General features: G+C 47.8%; 1 protein-coding gene across 2 annotated transcripts in view; it reads right to left on the bottom strand.

Moving 5' to 3' along the window:
• Positions 1–18,317, bottom strand: part of GPR141 (G protein-coupled receptor 141) — a 96,819-nt gene that overhangs the window by 12,903 nt on the left and 65,599 nt on the right. Inside the window, exon 1 of one of the 2 annotated variants that reach the window (XM_037041131.1) lies at positions 17,515–17,641. The exons of the other annotated variant lie outside the window; for it this stretch is intronic. The gene's annotated coding sequence lies outside the window, so the exon portion shown is untranslated. Of the gene's footprint in view, positions 1–17,514; positions 17,642–18,317 lie in introns of those variants that run through there. 2 annotated transcript variants of the gene reach the window in all.

Here is an 18,317-nt window from a genome sequence, read left to right on the forward strand (position 1 = left end):
GACTTAAATATCTTCCCCCTGGATGATGTTTTTCATCTCAAACGGCATGCTAGTGCTGGAGTTGGTATTCTGTATGTGTTTACTGCCAGCTACAACTGCTGAACACCGAGAGAGCAGAAATGCCTCGCCTTTCCCGTATCCTCTGCGTACAAGGGTGTAGTGGGGTTGAGTGGTGGCCAGCCTCCAAAGAGGTATGTCCAATTCTTAATCCCAGAAACCTATGAATGTGATGTTATTTGGAAAAAGGATCTTTGTAGGCACAATTAAATTAGGGATCTCAAGATGCGAGCATCATGGATTTTCCCAGTGGGCCCTAAATCCAATGACAAACGTCCTTTAAAAAAGGCACACTAAGGAGAGACACACAGAGAAAAGAGCACACAACAGTGTGAGGACGGAGGCAGAGACTGGAGCCACACAAGAAACAAGAACTGCCTGGAACCACCCAGAACCAGGAAGAGACCAGAGAATTTCCTCCCTTAGAGCCTTCGGAGGGAGCAACCCCCCCACCCAGAACCTCGATCTTGGACTTCTGGCCTCCGAACTGCTAGACAACCCATTTCTGTTGTTTGAAGTCACCCCATTTGTGGTAATTTGTTGTGGATACAGGCGGCTATAATTCTGGTGTTTGTATTACCACAGGACAAGGCTTAGCAGAACCTCTGGGTCTGTAATCAAACCAAGTAGATCTGTGTGGACGTTTTCAAGTTCAAATTCACTACACTCCACACCTCAGCTTTCCCAGATCATGAGACAGTTGAGATAACCAAGGAGACTCCCCTATTTACAAATAGCAGAGCTTACTCTGTGCCTCTGCTATGTCCCCCAGAACACCAGGAAGGCAGTCACTGCTGGCCGGCTTTCAGGCGTCAGCTTCGCTCTGGAGAGAAGTTGCTTTGACTCACGACCTGACACATTTTCTGCAGAAGCAGAGAAAGGTGATGTGAGGAGTGGACAGGAATCTAGCTTCTACGGTCCAGATAAAAGCAACAATAAACAGGCAAAAGTGATCGCCCTATTACCCTCTTTGTCTCCGATTCTTTCATGGACACCTATCCGACCACCCACCACGGGCCCGCACTCAAGCACCCCAAGTCCCCGAACTGCCAGCAGGAACACTGGGGTCCCCTCCCTTCACTGTGTGCCTACAGGGTGAGCCCTGGGGATGTGGAGGTGAGCAAGTCACTATGTTCAAAGGACCAGAAGTGGGGACTCAATCACTCCTTCCTTGTGTCCCAAAGACCAGCCGGTGCCTTTGTCTGTCAGTAATACCCTTGCCCCTCCTTTCTTTGAGACTTCTCTCTGGGACAGGCTCTGTCTCCCTGGGACCTGCCCTTTGGATATTCAGATTTTACTGCTTAACAAGTAAGAGACAGGGGATGAAGAACATCCATCTCAGGGCAGACTTGGAAAGCCTCTAGATCAGCAGTCCCCCACTTTTTTGGCACCAGGGACCGGTTTTGTGGAAGACGACTTTTCCACAGACCAGGGTGGGGAGGGGCCATCGGTGGCTTTGGGATGATTCCAACGCATTACATTTGTTGTGCACTTTATTTCTGCTATTACTACACTGTAGTGTATAATGAGGCAGTTATACAGCTTACCATACTGCATAGCAATGAGAACCCCGAGCTTGTTTTCCCGCAACTAGATGGTCCCATCCGGGGCTGGTGGGAGCCAGCGATGCCTGAAGTGTGTCGCTTATGGCTGGTCCTCTCTGTAATCTGTTTGGTTGCAGCCACTGCAGAAAACCCTACAGATGAAGCTTTGCTCCCCCGCCCGCCACTCACCTCCTGCCGTTCAGTTCCTAACAGGCCACGCCCAACTGGGTTGGGTATCCTCGCTCTACTTTGCTGTCCTGCGGGTGGCTCTTGGACCGAGGTTCCTGAGTTGTCAGGGAGTGAAGGCATTACCTGCCTGTTCGGGTATCTGTCCTCTATTCTTACTGTACACAGGGGTCTGAGGTTTCTAAGCTCTGACACTGTGGCTGCGTTTAGTGCATCCTTGGGGCTGGTACTCAGGTAAAACAGGGCTAGGATTTGCCTCTTTTCTCTGGGGCTGAAAATTTGCCTCTCCAAATACCTATCTGCTAGAACACCCCGTGTTCCAGATCTAATCTCGCCCTGTAAGAAGGATTTAGGGCTAAAGGGGGAGAAGCAGTGGGACTTCAGAGGAATTACCTGCTGTTCAGAGACCCACATCAGGTTTCCTGGTGGCGTTTGCAACAGGCTTAAATTGAGACCAGCGGCTTAAGTGTATCAACAGAGGTAGGATTTTATTTTTTAGGCCTGATTTTTAAAAGGAGGAATTAACTTAGAGGAATTAATTTTTAGAAAAGTTAGAAGACACCATAGAGATTTGGGGAGGTAGCCAGTCTTCTGCCTCAGTCACGTGAGGCAGGGAACCTGCCTGCACCCCACAACTTTGCTCTCCCCAGCACCGGCTCCCAGGCAGCTCCAAGTGAGTTCCTCTGAGCTTCACAAGGGCTATGGCCGGAAGATGCTCATCTCAGTTGTTTATCAGGAAGTGTCTGGCCCATCGCCTCTCAAGGTCAGTCAGCCCACTGAGGGCATCAACACCACCTGGGGCGCCACCCAGATCGATGGCATCAGAGTCTCAGGGGTGAGGCGCAGCAGTGTTTTAACGAGTTCTCTAGATGTTGAGAGGCCACGTGGACATCAGAGAATTAGTGATTTAGGTGACCTTGAGCACGTCACCTCTCTGTCCCTGTCCACAAAATGAAGAGCTCAACATGGGAAACCTCAGTGGAGCCCTGAAGCGCTACCATTCTGTTACGTAACTCCAAATCATTTTAGTCTCTCCCTGTGCATTTTCCCCCTCATTCTGATGCGTGGGTGTCGCAGGGTAGAAGGGAAGATTTCGAGAGCCAGGCCCCATGAGGATCCATGCTCACTCTCACCCTGAAGAAACGAGGCACCGTTAGTTATAATGAACCCACTGAATATTTGACTAAGCAGGTATGGACTTCTGAAACTCAGAAAGAAACACATACCCTGTTGTATCCGTAAGGAAAGAGTCTGGTGCAGATGATAGCACACTAATAGGGTGCAGGCAGAACAAAACCACCTCCCTCCTACTTCCTCACTCTGGCAAGAGCTGCTGGTCACCACGGTGACGGCAAGCATCCCTGGCACCCACACTGTGAATTGCATACACAACACCCAATGAAAGAAGCCAGAGCTGCCCGTCAGAGAAACACCAGTGAGGGAGGGGAGACATTTCAAGATTTTAAAAGATGTAATAAACAAATCAACAAAAATACTGTTTAGGCTTTGCTTGGAACCCCACTCAAGAAACCAACTGGAAAAAAATGACGAGGCAATCAAAAATGTGAGCACTAAGTGGCAATTTGGTAATAATAAAGAATACTAAGAAAATAGTATTATAGTTATGTTTTTTAAGGCTCCTTCTCTTTGAGAGATACATGTCAAAATATGTGTGGATAAAATGATGTTACATCCGGAGTTTTATTCAGAATGATTCAATTCTGGGGGTTTGGAGGAGGTGGGATAAATCAAACCAGAGAGGCCACGAGGCGAGTCACTGCAGCTGGGTGTAGCAGGGTAACCGAGAGAGGGCAACTCCTTGCTCCCCGGCGTGCTGTGCAGTTCAAATTTTCCATCATGGCACTTTTCATTGGTAATATGAAAAGAATAAAGGTGGGACATATTTCCCCCCCCCCCCAAAAAAAGACAAGCGATGGTGAAAGACATCTTTCCATACACAATTGCATTTAATGCTTCCAAAGGCAATGCTGCCAGTGGAGCGCCCTCTACCTCACCAGCATGCTCGTCCCTGTGCTCAGGCTTTGGGGACAGAGAGTCCACGCAGCGGAACCAAAGCTGAGGGAACACTGAGTGCCAGGTGCTGAGCACGCAACAGGCGTTCAAAGACTGTTCACGCAATAACAGATCCTCCTCGTGGAAGACGAGGGCCCAGGTAACAAACAGCAGACACACCTGAGTCCCTGCGATGGTGCTGCAGCTCCTGCATCCCCTGCCCACGCCTCCCCAGCCCTTCAGTGCTTACCAGGCCCACGGAGAACCCCGATCTTCACTCTGGGATTGTCTGACCTTTACCCTTGGCAGGGAACACAGAGCCCAAGACTGCCCTTCAGAGATGCCTCTTTCATCTGGGCCTGCAGTGAGTTGCGTTCACAAGGGAAGGTGACCTTAACATCAAAGGTTGTCAGATCAGTGGAAATTAAAATAACAATAAGATCTTTTCCTCTTTAAAATGAGGGACGTAGACTATTTGTGACAGTCTTCAGTGCTGGCAAAGAGGAGGTGACATGGCTCATCAGAGTTGCATGTGGCACCGCGCTTCTAGCACCCTGAGCAACGACTGAGCAATGCACAGCGAGTCTGCAGACGGCAGCTACACTCTCCAGGGCAGCAGCTTCTCTTCTAGGAATCGCTAAGAGCAACGCCCGCGTGTGTACAAAATACACACACTAGATGCACCGAGAGTTGCCGGCGGTAAGTTATGCCACAGCCACATGACCTACTACGCCACCAAAATAATGCTTAGAAAGAAGTGGTAAATAAAATAGAAAATCCCTGTGCTAGAGGAGACTGTTTCCACACTACAGTCTCTACCATAAATATGAATACATGTAGTTATTGAAAGCAACTGTATCAAATATCTAAGAAGGGTTGCTTTGGGCAGCTGGACCCTGAATTTTCTTTCTATCTGTACACTTTTTCCATGTTTTCCCAATTTTCTACCGTAACAAGAATGCTGTCTTTGTAGTCATAAAAGTATTTTTAAGCTCTTAGTTCTTCTAATATTTCCCTCCACCACGCACAATGGCCCCGGGTTGGTTCGCTGCCTGACCACAGTGACGTCAGTGAGGGTTGGTTCGCTGCCTGACCACAGTGCCGTCAGTGACCAAGCAAGCGCTGTAGCTGCACCCAGACTGGCGCTATGGCTTGTGCACCTGCACACAGCTCTCCTTGGCTCAGCCAAACTACAGTCTCCAACGCCTCTGTCTTCAGGCCATTTGGAAAATAAAGGAGACACTACATATGTACAAACCTTCATGAGCCTTTAAGTTCGCCGGCTCCTGCGCAGGTGACGTGTTGGATGGGACGCCATGCCTGAACAGGCACCGCCATCTATGATGCGCTGCAGAAGCGGCAGCCATTATTAGTTATTACTTATGCCGCCAGATGCTTTACGCAGGCATTTTGGCTGTGACATCTCGTTGCTGCTCTAGCTCCGTGATACCAATGGTTACACGAGGACAGGACCCTGCCTGCAGCGGCTCAGTACCCTCAGTAAGTCTCCCTGTCCCCGCCCACCAGTTTCCTGAAGTGGCCTCCCTGCCTTGTCCCAGGAGGCCAGGGGCCTTGCCCACAAGCGCTGCCTTTCTCTCAGACATCCCATCATTGTTCTTTTCCCGGGTCCTCTTCAAGGTCTGCTTCAGTCTTCACTCCTCCTTGCAAGCAGCCCTCCCTTTGTGACTGCCCTGTCTGTGCCCACATTCAACCCGGGAGGCAGCAACACCAGCTGTCTGCTTCGCTGGGACACGGCGGTGTGGAGCCAGGAGTTTTGCCAAGTACTTTGTCAGGAGACAGTGTGGAAGGAATGCTGACCGAATCAGAGATTAGACTCGGAGCTCAGTTCCATGACTAACTCAGTTTTATGCCTGGGTGCCACCCATCTCTCCTCATCTTGCCTCTGTGTGGTTACTTATAAACTGATCTCCTTAAATCTGCTGGGCAGCTGAGGTGCTCTAGATGAGCTAATGTACAGATGATCCAAACATCGTCGAGATCACATATTATCTAAGAAGTCGTACATACTCCAGTGTTCTTTTCAGTTTAGGAAATTTATTTTGTATCTAGACACTTCCTGTATCTAGACACTTCCAGCACCATACGCAGAATTTATACTCTTGTTCTGCAAGGCAGTCTCTGGTACTGTTAGACAAAAATCATTGCTGGCAAGTTCTTTATTATGTTGTACAGAAATCTGCCTCCCTAGATAATCCTACCATAGTTATAGTTCTGGTGTTAGGAGCTTAACAATGTAAGTGTTTTTCCTAAGTAACGTCTCTTCATCAGCTGAATACTCCTCTCTGCTCTCCTTCCTCTCAACATCTGTGCCCTGCCACCTTTTCTTGTAACTACGGTCTCCAGCGGAGTGTAAGGGCTTGGCTCCTACAGGAGTCCCACCTTTATCATTTAGTAGCTGGGCCTCCTCGGGCAAGTCACTTAACTACTGCCTCCCTGCTTCCTTTTCTCCTCTGTAATTGGGTGATTATAATGTTACACATTTCATAACACTGTTGCACTAAGTATTTTACCCACAGGCAGATCGTCTACAGAAAACACGTCCTGGGTCTTGGCAGAGACTGCACTCCATAGATGTTCATAATTGGTGGAGTGATAAAGATGATACAACTTCCACCCTGGCTGGTGTGGTTCAGTGAATTGAGTACTGGCCTACAAACCAAAGGGTCACCGGTTCGATTCCCAGTCAGGGCAGATGCCTGGGTTGTGGCCGGGTCCCCAGTAGGGGGCACACAAGAGGCAACCACACATTGGTGTTTTTCTCCCTTTCTCCTTTCCTCCCCCCTCTGTAAAAATAAGTAAATAATATGACTTTCCTCATCTGGTCAGACTCTGGACACTCTTGTTTGCCAATGTCCTTCTTAAACCATAATGCTGCATCTAAAGTCATTAAACATGTTATAATCAGGAAAACCCAGAACACAATGGATGCTTATCACGTGACCCTCTGTGGAGCAGTAAACATTCAATATCACCGTAACAGGAGGAAGTCAGGGAGGTCTGGGGTGTGGCTGTCTGCACCAGGGTGATATCTCCACCCTACCCCCCACCCCTGGGCCTAGGGGCTGAGGTTACCCCGCCCCGAGAAACCCCACACAGATCTGACCGCATCTCAGCCTGGTTCTACTACCAACCCCTTTAACAGGAAGAAAGTAAAGAAAGAGGAAAAGAAGGTTGGGGGAAGCACAAGAGAAAAAGGGGAAGAGGAAGAGGCCATGGTAGTGACCAAGAAGTAGCAAAAACACCAGGTGTCTGGTCACTTTCAGCAAGAGGGGCCAGGAGAAGAGCCCCCAATCTGAGAAGGGGGTTTTCTTATTTCTCTTCGCCCATGCCCACTCTCTCTGCAAGGCCTGTGGTCAATCAAGACTCCTGTGGAAAAAAAAAAACCCTACAAACTTCACACTGTCACTTGCTTATAAAGAAGCAATGGCATGAAGAACAAAGACATGAGCTCTGGTAGGAGACTCATTTTCCACATTTACAGGCACATTCTCAAGGTACCGTCCACCCTCCAACCTGCCCTCTGGAATGCTGGAGTCAGAGTTAGTATGGTCCTTGCAAAGCACAGCCTCTAATTTGTCTAAGAGTCTTCTCACTGATTCTTTTTGCCCTTTATTTGTGAGTTCTTCAGCACTGCCAGATACGGAAAAGGCACCACAGAGGGAGGAAAGGACATTTTCACTTCTTGGTGCTGCCAGAGCACTGGGGGACTGAGAAAGTGCCCTCCCCTGGGAGAGTCAATCCCAGGCCTGCTTCTGGGCTCCAGATGAGCAGCTTTACAATGCGCTGCTGTTCAGAGATACTGAAAGGCCGAGCCCCTCTGAGCTCTGAAGTCTGCAAGTTCACTGATTCCAAACCAGTGAGTCTTCATCTTTTGACAGCTTTGGACCAATTTCCCCTTTGTCTGCATCCTCTAGACCCCCTGGCCACAGAGTTTAGTGGCAGCTGCCCCGAGTGAGACAGGTGTCCCTGTTACTTTCCCTGTGTCAATAGCCTGCAGTACACCAACCTGCAGGAGGGTCTCAGCCTTCCTCTGCATCACCCTCCTGGGAGCTGAAGTGGCTGCAGTCTTCAGGGCTGGCTTCCTGCCATCCCTGTCCTTCCTGATTTCCAAAGGATGAAAGGAAAAGCGGCAGCTCCCTCCGTTGCCCTCCCAGTGGTGCCACAGCCTCCGCTCTCCTGCGCTCAACAAACCCCTCCCCATTTGCAACAACTGAGCGGTTTCAGGCGTCTTCAAGATTCTATACTTGATGCACCTGCGCCAGCTGTACAGTCAAATCGCCTGGGAAGCTCTCAAAAAACAATGCATGGCTCCCACCTCTGGGAAGGGGCCTAGGATTTCATACTTTGTGATGCTCTCCATATATTTCCAATGGGCACTTAAGCAGGATAATCACTGCCTCAGTCTCAAACTGAATCCCCAACCTCAGGTTTTGAATTGGTCAGCTCCTCACCTCACAGTCATTTCAGGTCAGGTTTCTCGAGTCAGAGAATTCACTGTCCCTTCCCTCAGTGTGTTCCCCACATATCAGCACAAGTAATTTTCAAAATGGCCCAGAGTTTCTGGGGACCCGGAGAAGCAAAGTGCCAAGGCAAATGGAATTATCTAAAGAAATAAAAGAATATGTTCAAAGGAAGTGATTCAGCCCTAGCCAGTGTGACCGAGTTGGTTGGGTGTCATCCCTCCAAGTGAAAGGTAGTGGGTTCAATTCCAGTCAGGAATTGAATGTACCCAGGTTTTGGGTACGATTGCCAGTCAGGGCGCATGTGAGAAGACAACCAATCAATATTTCTCCTCTCATCAATGATCTCTGATCTCCCTCTCTCTCTCTTTCTCTCTCTCTCAAAGCAGTGAAAAATGTCCTCAGGTGAGTATAAGAAAAAAGAAACTGGAAATCATAAAAGTGACAGGGAAGTTCAATTTGTTCCAGAATACACGATAGAAAGAGCAAAGTAAAGACAATTTTCTGAGAGTTAATGGCTGAGGATTTTCCAGCATTGATGAAAACTCCAATCATGGGATTAGGTGAGGTCCAAAAATTTTAAGCAGGATAAAGAAAAAGAAATACACACCTAGACTTAAAACAGTGAAACTGCCAAAAACTAAGGAAAAAAGAGACGTTGATGTTAAAGGTGTCTCATTAGAGAAGACACATCAGTGAAAAAGAAACACTCTCATACAGACAGGTGGCCTCTGAAAGTGGCAGTGGAGGCCAGGGTATTATCTTTAAAACAATGAGTAAAAAACAACTACCATCCTACAAAGTGCACACGGCCAAATGATCTTTCAGGAGTGCAGGCACATTAAAGACGTTTTGTACACACAAAAACTGAGAGGAGTTACACCGATTATTCCTTACTAAAAAGCATGTAGAAGAAACATTTAAAGAAAAAGTAATGTTATACAAGAAGGAATGTCTAAGTAACGAAGAAAAAACTGTTAATCAATGACACTGTAAATATATGAGTAAAGCTAAACAGATTTTGCATAAAGCAATATAACACTAATATCTAATTTATTTGGCTAGACTACAGGACAACACTCACATACTAGGCAACAACAGCATATAATTAGGTAGGGGGTTCCCTGTCAATGTGTCCTAAGATCTGTGTATTATTTGGGAAGAAAGTAAGATATTGCTTAACTTCAGAGTTCTTAAATAAATGTGAAAGTTCACACTTCTTCGAAAGCACTAAAAGAATAAAATAAAATAAAATGTATATATCCCAAAGTAGGAAAGTGGGGGAAAATTAAATGAAGGGGAAAAAACAAGCCCAACTGATTCAAAAGGAAAGAAAGCAAGGGAGAGATGGAGGAATGGAGGGAGGGAGGAAGGAACTGATATGTTCTCATCATCATTATTACAAAGCAGGCCTTATGTGAGTAAAATAAATGCTGTAGTAGAAATAGGTAGAGTCCACTGTGAGGAAAAAGGAAGAGGCACCTAGTTCTCCCCAGAAAGGTCGGGGGAAGGAGTCAAGGAGTCGCAGGGAGGAAGGGAACTGTTCGGGAGCGGCCGCCTCTCCGTGCCCCTAAGGCAGGGAGTCCCTGTGCATCCTCTGCCTGTCATCTTTGTGGACAGCTCTCTGCTGCGAGCATCGTGACCTCCAGGTTCAAAGTAACCTGGGCTCCCATGAGGCCTAGCAGCAAAGTGAATCCGATTCTGTCAAGTCAGAAAAGCCAGAAAAAAAGTCGCCATGGGAAAACCGAACTCGGAGTTACGTGTGCAGTTGTGTGGAATGTAGGATGCCTAGTTAAAATCTGAAATCCAGGTCAACGTGGAACAGCTTTTAATATACCCGAGTATCCCTTTAACATTTGGGACATACTTATGCTGAAAACACTAGTCATTACTTACCTGAAATGTGTTTTTGTTTTCCAAGTCTGCCAACCCCAGGTGCAGGGGGCTCATAAAACGGTGGCAGAGTTGAGCCCCGATATGACAGTGCCCATCACACGTCTCCCCTCCACGCCTCCGGGGACCACCCAGTCGCACATCTTCTGACTGTGCCTGGTTGCATTTATCACACTCTCACGCCCCAAAGCAGTATACAGTCCCGGGCTGGAGAAGGAAGGGGCTCAGGGAAAAGGCCCCTCCACACCCTCCGTTGCATCAGGAGCCGAGGGAGGCCTGTTGTCGCTCTCGGAATCGTGGATGAATCAGGAGAGGCTGCCCTTTCATGTGCAAACGGAGCTCCCCAGGGTATGTTCACGGGAGCAGCGTGCCACCACAAAGCCACGGTTCTGTGGCTCGCAAGGTCCACGGGGCGGATGTCCTAACCTAAGCTTTGTGGGAGGGGAGAACATGGGCTGGACTCTTCTCAGAGAGAGAAAACTTCCTGGCGGGCTCTACCCATAGAAACATGTAGAATAAATGAATGTTTTCCTTTGCATGAAAAGTACCCTTGTGTGACATTCGATTTCACAAATAAAAGCCTACAGCACACAGGTACCAGTTACTCTTACATACCTGTACTTTTTCCTGCACATTAGGAAAACGGGAGAGTCTAACTTTTAACCGGGAGCAGTAGCACAGCACGTGGTTGGAGAGGCTCAGAGTCCAACATCACCCTGTCTTTCTACCCTCAAGTCACCAACGGAGACAGACTGACACAGGGTGACAGGCTGCACGGGCGATGCCCTTCCCAAGCTATGGAACTCAACAGTTTCCACACTCACCCCAACCCTAGTTTCTCAAAAACTCCAACTGTAACAAAATACACTCTGCAGCTGAGTCGATCCTCATGACATCCTCTTTCCTGGTAAGTCAGAAGGCAAGCAGACCCGGCTCCCCATCCCCCGTATGCAGATAACGTCCATGTGGGACCCGTGGACGATTAAAGCCCAGCATGATGTCGGCTGTAGCAAGTGCTCAACCAACGTTCCATCTCTCCATTTAGATTAAGGCCACTTTCCCCTGCTCTCTGTTTCATTCCAGAGGTGAGGAAGAGGAAAAGGGCACAGCTCAGGGGCCGTCACTCGGACAAAGTGGGACAAAACAAGGCCTCTGTTGTCATCTTGTCTAAGCTCAGATGAGAGCAAGGCCCCTGGGCCACCCAGGAAATACTGAACAGCCCTTTTCTTGGTTCAGGTGGACTGCTATCTCCTCACTGAAACATAACATTCTGTCTGCTTCTGATAGCGTCTAGTACGGGTTCTACCCCCTTCCACAGGCCTCCTTCTAAATCTCCCCTCCAAAGCCCAAACATCAGCAACTGATTCACACCATCTTGTGAGGTGGCCCATGGCCCCCACACCAGGGACTCTCCCTGCCTGCAATGAGAGGTAAACCCCAGGTATGCACCGACAGGCATCCCTGTGGTCTCTGGCTCGAAGTCACTGACAGATGGGACAGTAGTGTGGGAATGGTTTTGGTTTGCTTTACTTGTGGGTATTATAAAAACCCAAAGCATGCAACAGTGGGAGGCGAGAGGAAGGACACTAATTACTGACTACTACTGTGTCCTGGGCATACTTCACAGCTTACTTCTTTGATCGCCACAATTCTCAGCACCAGAAGCTGAGGTTGTTAGAGCTGACCGAGGTCTAGGTGTGACGGATGTGTTTGTTATTTAAAAGTATCCAGCAGCTGAGGGAACTGCCATTTTTTTACACAGAAAGTCTAGCTACTGGAGAATCAGACCCGTGTCTCCCCGAGACAGCCTCTCTCTGCATGTTGCACGGTGCAGGGCACGGGGACCAGGGTGCGCCCATTGTCTGAACGTCCCTGGTACCACTTTCCTGCCCCTTCGCCTAGACCGCAGCCTGCGCAGCAGCTGTTAGCCACGCACCTGCTTTTTGTATGTAAAACACGGGTTGGGAATATGGCGTGAGAAAAAACTGGCCACCTAGCCACACACCCTCCGAGCCACCCAGGGAGATGGGTCCAGACCACTGAGCCCCACCTCAGACCCCTGGGTCAGAGTCCATGGGGAGACCCTGACATCAGTGTGCTCAGCAGGGAGCTCGAGTGAGTCCCACGCAGACCCACCGTGAGAGCCAGTGCCTGAACGCAACTGAGGGTCAGAAGCCCAGCCTTCCTCCAGATTCCATCCACACGCAGTCTCGGCTGACGCAGCTTCTGACCTCCCTGCAGCACTCGGAGTCCACGCCACTCGGCTCGCGCCTGAGCACAGAGGCTGCTGGGGAGAACTCAGGCTGCTGGCTCGCTCTCCTGATCTGCAAGAGGATCCAGGTGACCTGAAGCCCCAAGCTCACCATTTGCACATAAAGGAAAAACAGCCTCAAACCTAATCCAATTCCCATGTTGTTCTGCGGAGCAACTGCCATTCTTGATAAAATGCTTTAATTTTTTTCTCGTAAATCTTAATAGTGATGTTTTAGAAAACGTGCTACCTATCCACTCAGTGAAAGAGTTTTAACCAACATTTTTTCCCTTCTAAGCAGTCTAATACAGATTTTCCAAGCACTCTTTCTGTAAATGTCTCTTCCAAGAGCAAATGATGACTCAAGAGCTTTGCATTTGTTTTGCATAAATAAACCATGTCTCTCCAACTACGTTACAGCCTCATGGAAAGCAAAGGTTATACACATCTTTGAATATTTTTCTCTCTATATATATATATAGAAAGTGAAATAGGTATAATGATCTTTACAAGTAAGAGAAACTGACATGTTTCATGCCAAATTTGCTTCACAGGAAGAGATCAAAAGTAGGTCAATTAACAATTTTGCTCTCGGTACAGATGTTCATAGGATAGATTGTACATAAACTATACATGGAGTGAGGGGGGAGGGAGGGCGGAAGGGAGGCAACAGAGAGCGACTATGAATCAATAAATATGGCAACTGCTGTTTAACTTTTGCATACCACATTAAAATCCCAGCTAAAGCTTCTGTAGGTTGCTCCCTCGCAGAGAGTAAAGCCTGGGCTAGGCACGGTCACGGCTCTGCAGAAATGACAACCGAGGGAGAGGATACGGCTGCGTTAAAGCACCAATCGCAGGCACCGCACGGTGAACCGTGTGAGTTCACCCACCGTGAAGGGGCAAGGTTACATGAACATCGTTCTCTGCGTCCAGTCCCTCCTAAAATCCGTGTCACTTCCTAAGTGACAGAGCCCTAGGAGCATCTTCTGTACTCATGAGGGACTCTGGGTGAGCTCCTGAATGGCTCCTGGCTGGGGCTGGTCACCGGAAAGACCAAGCCATGCCTGGCATTTTTCAGCCCTGCCCCCCGGCCTATTCTCCAGAGAGGGAAGAGGGGCTGGCAATGGAGTCGGTAACAGAACATGCCTATGTGACGGAGCCTCCATAACATGCCAAGAGTAGGAGGTTCAAAGAGCTTCCAGGGTGGCAAACACATCCACACTGGTAGGGTGATGCACCCCAGCTCCACGGGGACCATTTCCTGCACCGAGGACCCTCCGAGACCCTGCCCTAGCATCTCTTCATCAGTGCGGTCCTCTGTCTCCTACATCACACCCTTTAATGAACTACAAATGTAAGTAAGCGTTTCCCTGACTTCTGTGTGCCAGTCTTGCAAATTAATCAAATTTCAGGGGACAGTCAACTTGTGGACAGATCAGACAGAAGTTGTGGGTCACCCGAGGACACGTTACTTGCTGGTGCATAGTCTCGTGGGACTGAGTCCTTAACCTGCGGGATCTGACACTGTCTCCAGGTAAATAGCATCAGAACTGAGTTCCATTGTAGGACATCCCCTGATGTGGGGGCGGAAGGAACCCGCACACACTGGGCCACCAGAAGTGTCTGAAGCCCAGTGTTCTCTGAGAGGACACACAGAGGCACACATGGCGGGGGGGAGACTGGGCAGTTTTCCAGCACACCAGGTGACGCAGAGTGAGGAGAAGGATCCCACCTGTCGGTGTCAGTGAAGACCTAAGACTCCATGGTCACTTCGTTGGGCCCGACAACCAGGTGTCCCATGGAGAAACATGAGGTGGCAGCATTCTAGGCACAGGTCAGAGCACTCCAGAGAAGACAATGTGTGGGGCACAGTCAGGGCAAGAGGAAATGCCCTCATTCAATTATGGAGGGAAAACAGGTCGCTGAATAGTGGGGGACATTCATGAAAGGTGTGTGCAGTCAGGTGTTCTTGGCCTAGACCCCGACATCTCCAAACCACAGGGAGCTAGAGACCAGAACAGATGGGCCGTGTATTTTTTGTGACTGAGAACAAAAGCAAGAATTTGCCTTCACACGAAAGAGCAGACAGTACGATTCCATGTATATGAAGGACCTAAAATAGTCAAAAGTCAAAAAGACAGAAAGTAGAACGCTGGTTACCAGGGGCTGGGGGAAGGAGGAGTTACTGTTTCAGGGGTGCCATTTCAGTGGGGGGTGACGGAAGGTTTGAACAAGTGGTGTTAGTGAGGAGGGACAGTGCACTCTGTGAGGGCATCCCAACCAGATCAGCATGCTGCTCCTTCCCCGAGAGCTTCTGGGGGGGGGGCCGGGAGCAGGGAGGGGAGGCCCTCTTTTGAATGAGGATGTTTTGGGGGATAGATAGATAGACCAATAACATATATATATATGACAGCTTTGTAAGCTCCCGATGAATGTCTTACATCTTTTTTAGTCCTACAGTTTAAATTTCCCCAGAGACATGAAGAAACCATAAACTAGCTATTGCAGACTGGCTACCGTATGTCTTTCGGAAAATGAAACTACCCTTAGAGAGAGGAGAGAGGTGTGCTTGGACCACAGGCCATTCCCTACCCCCCGTAACTTCGAGGAAAGACCGTGCATGGTGCTCATTCACGCACACCATCAGCTGCCCAGCCAATGGGAGCTCAGGCTGAAAGTCTGTATCAGGGAGCAGAGTGGTGTCCTGAATTCTGAGATCTGGCTTTTGGAATGCCCAGGGAAAATCCTGCTTGCGCTAGGGTTCAGGCCCCAGCTGGGGCCGCCTCCTCCCCAGGTTCAGCACAGCAGGCACTCAGAGGTGCGTGCTCCTCGGCCTCAACCAGACTGCACCCCCTGGTCACCCCACCCCAGGGGTCGGGTAGCTGGGAATGCTTCTCTCTCCCATGTGAATTATTTCACTCTTTTCAAAAAAAAAGTGACTTAATCTCCAGGAACTGCAATCTTTAGTTGACCAAGTATTTTGAAATTACAGTTATGTCCAAAGTTGAAAAGAGAAGCAATCTTTGGACTTAGCAACTCCTGTTTTACAGCCTTTGGGGCTCTAAGCCTCAGGATCTGATGCACATAATCTCACAGTTGGTGGATTCGTCTTTTCATTCATTCATTCATTCATTCATTCCAAAGACGTTGGGTACTTAGCATGTGACAAATGCTCTTTCAAAACAAAGAGATGAAAAAAGGCATCGTTCCTGCCCTTCAGGAAATCATAGTTTTAGGAAAGAGACTCTACTTAAATTAAGATTATTATGATGGTCATGAATAATACCATTACCATCAAAAACAAGATGGAGCAGTAAGAATATTTAATAAATATTTTGGCACAACTCATACTAGACTTGAATGCCCTCTGCAAAGTAATATCCTAGAAACGTTCGACCAGTTACAGAATTTTTCTTGTTTATTACCTAGAAGGGTGTCACTGTTTTTCACGTACCCCAGTATCCTTTAAAATATTTTTACACGGTTTTTAGTCACAACGTGCTAACGCCCTTTCCACAGCAGCTTACATGTGGCAGACATCCAATAAGCATTTGGTGGTTCACTGAACTTTAGATTTGGAAAGGCATCTTTACAAATCAGCCAGTCCCACGGTCCTCAACTTTAGCTGGGTTTTAAACCACTTTGAAAATCTGATAAAATCTGTGGGCACTTCTTTCCCATTAGAAAAACACATATTTACATACGTAGATTTTTTTGTATACAATAAAGAGGACTGGTGAATTACCCTAAATACCATCCATGAACTCCTATGGGGTTCACGTAATCTCGTCTCCATCTCCCACTTTATCACTGTTGAAAGTCATTGCCTCGGACGGAGGTGGGAAATGACGACCCTGAGGCCCGTCTGGCTTGTCTCGTAGTCTGTGATGTAAGAACGACTATACCCTTTTTAAACGGTTACGTGAATACCTGCATACTATGTTCAATGTTGCATCTTGGCCTATAATCCCTAAACTATTCATTACCTAGTCCTTTATAGAAACAATTTCTGAACCTCTGGCCTAGAATAGTTAGAAACTGTTGTCCAAAACCCTCAGTCAATTACTAGAAAACAGAGGGCGAGAATTCATACCACCTCATTGGCCTCACTACTCCTAACTGATCAGTTAAAATACTGACTGGTTGAGAAAGAAGAAAATATGAAGTTGTGAATCTGAGGTACTAATAAGTAAGTTCTTAGATAAACAAGTGTGTGATTGTGTAGGAAGCTGAAATTCAGAGAACAAAGTGACCCACCCAAAATCATATTACAAATCTGTTACAGAAGCCAGACTAAACTCTCAGACCCGTGTTGCAGATTCCTGACTTGTTTTATCCAACTTTGCCTTATGCTCCATTCCACTTAATTGAAATGCAATATTTCTTATAAAAAGTAAATGATGGTAGAGAAGGAACTTAATGTAGACTCATTTGAACAAATGTTCCAACAGCAGTTCTTGTTACTTACACGATTTCAAAGCTATTTACAGGTGCCTCCTGTCACGCAGCACTGTAACAGTGCAGTGAAAAGAATTACAATAACCACAGTTACATGCTACTTTGAATATATTTCTTTTAGAAATTCCAAAGCCCCTGATTGCTATTGGTTGTTTCCTTCTGTTGATAAGGGCTACCCGAATGATTTCAAACTGCATATGACAAAACTGCAGTCATAGAGTTTAAAATTTTTTCATAATGGAAAAAAACAAACCACCTAAAAGGTAAACATGTATATGTTTATATATAAATGCAACAATACATCAATGCAACACCAGACCCCCTAGAGACTGCTGTAAACTTTTCAGCCTTCAGCCGGAGTTCTTTCTCTTTTGGTAGATTCTGAAACCATTTTGTCCCTACTCAATCACTAACAAAGACTGCGAGTCACCTTCGCAGGAGTGCGCACTGCGTGGGGAGAGCTGGAGGACGGTTTCTGCGCTGGAGGCGGGTGGTCGAGCAAACCAGGGCACTGTGGGCAGCAGCCTGCCCGGAGGTTCTGAGTTAGAGCTACACTGGCCAGCGCGCTGTGCTCTCTTTATGCATAACTTTCACTCGTGTGACCCAGCCCCAAGCCTTTTGCACTTACCTGGAAAAGCCAGATAGCCCAGGTGGAAGTGCAGCTGACGAGCCACCTGCCTGACTTGCAGACAGGATTCTTGTCTAGTAGCAAGGCTGCTTGGGCACATCCATGGTCTGTGAACACACTCACGAGAGTGGCCTCATACACCGGCGAAGCACGAGGAAGCTAGTGTTATAAGTTCCGCAGGGTGCCACCAGCAACCACAAAACCTCAAAGCCGTTTCGAACACACAAACACTGAAAAACCAACTCTTAAAGACAACCAGCCCAAGTTGCAAAATTACAGGAAGGCCAACTGTCAAGAAGCAGTTATTACAGTTTTCTGACTACTGTGAGAGTCCAGCTTTTCAACTTTCATTCAAACACAACTGTGTAGGGAATGGGGGGGGGGGAGAGTCAGTGATATTACCAAACACAAAGAGGAGAGATAGACTGTGTGTCGTGTTCTGAGTAGAATACAAGGTGGGGCGCGGAAGCAGGCTTACCGTTGTTGATGTAGAAAATAATTCCATAATGAAGAATCATACAAGAATATACTGTTTCGTGTCCTCACAACTGTAAACTTAGTTCTGCCCCACCTGTATATATGATAGTTCCTTTCAGGAAACGCAGAGTTGTTCTGTACTCTGGTAGGGACCTCAGTCTACCACTGTGTGATTGATATGTGATAATGGCTGCCACATGACACTCTGATCAGCTCATTTAATTAGGTCAGACAGAGGCCATCACAACCAGAGTGTGTTCGAGTATCAGAGTGGGGGGGGTGGATCTTGTCTACCACCTAACTATTTAAACCCTTAACATTCTCTC

This window comes from Sturnira hondurensis, unplaced genomic scaffold (genome assembly GCF_014824575.4).
Source record: "Sturnira hondurensis isolate 20B ecotype Veracruz unplaced genomic scaffold, ASM1482457v3 Scaffold0002840, whole genome shotgun sequence".
Lineage (NCBI taxonomy): Eukaryota > Metazoa > Chordata > Mammalia > Chiroptera > Phyllostomidae > Sturnira > Sturnira hondurensis.